Consider the following 888-nt stretch of genomic DNA (forward strand, 5'->3'; position numbering starts at 1 on the left):
ACCATTCTTGCCATGCATAGGATTGATTCATTTAGTATTATCATATTTAAATTTTGTGCAGTTGGTGAAGCTTGTTGCTTTTTTAATTGTTGCACGGGAGCGAGTGAAAGGGAACTTAGTGATAAAAATCGGCGTTAGGCAACATAATTAGCATAGAAAATTTAACTATTATACAGTCAAGTTTTCTATGACGGCAGCGATAATCCAGAGAAATTTCTACTTTAATTGTTTATTCCCACAAAGGAAAAATCTTTTCTTGTTTCCTTTAAACTCTTTTTCTTTTCTGCTTAAGTCCAATATTTCTCAATGGTACTTAATTTATTTATTCGGATATTCTGTATATCCACCTGTATTTCCTTCGCAATGTCTCCCAAGGAAAAAGAAATAACATCCTAAAATCTCTGCCCCTTCCCTAGTCGCCAAGGGACCCGGTAGAAAATTACTGTTAAGACAACGATTATATATCTGCACGTTCATCTTTGGCCACGGGGAATAAATCAGCGTTTATTGTTGGGGCTGAGAATGACGCAGGGCGAGTGGGCGGTCGCGGCTGACTCATTCTTCAAGTGTGAACTGGTGGTGAACGCGCCTTTAAACAAGAGACTATGAACGCATTCAGTTCTCATTGTCAAAACAAAGAGAAGTACGGACGTAGTAGGTTCGTAATTATCAAAGGAAGGGGGTGCGGACTCGAGAAATATTTATCGTGAAGACGCGTATTCAGAAGACGAGACATTAATGTCTTATAAATTTTATTAATGTTGGGAAGCATTATTCAGCTCGAGATTTGGAAGTGAGTTTGTTTTTCGCTTTGTGAAGGCTAAACCCTTGGTATAGGCTGCTCGGTAGAGGGCCGTGTGAATAATATTCGACATGCTCAAATACTTA

This window comes from Penaeus monodon, chromosome 34 (assembly GCF_015228065.2).
Source record: "Penaeus monodon isolate SGIC_2016 chromosome 34, NSTDA_Pmon_1, whole genome shotgun sequence".
Lineage (NCBI taxonomy): Eukaryota > Metazoa > Arthropoda > Malacostraca > Decapoda > Penaeidae > Penaeus > Penaeus monodon.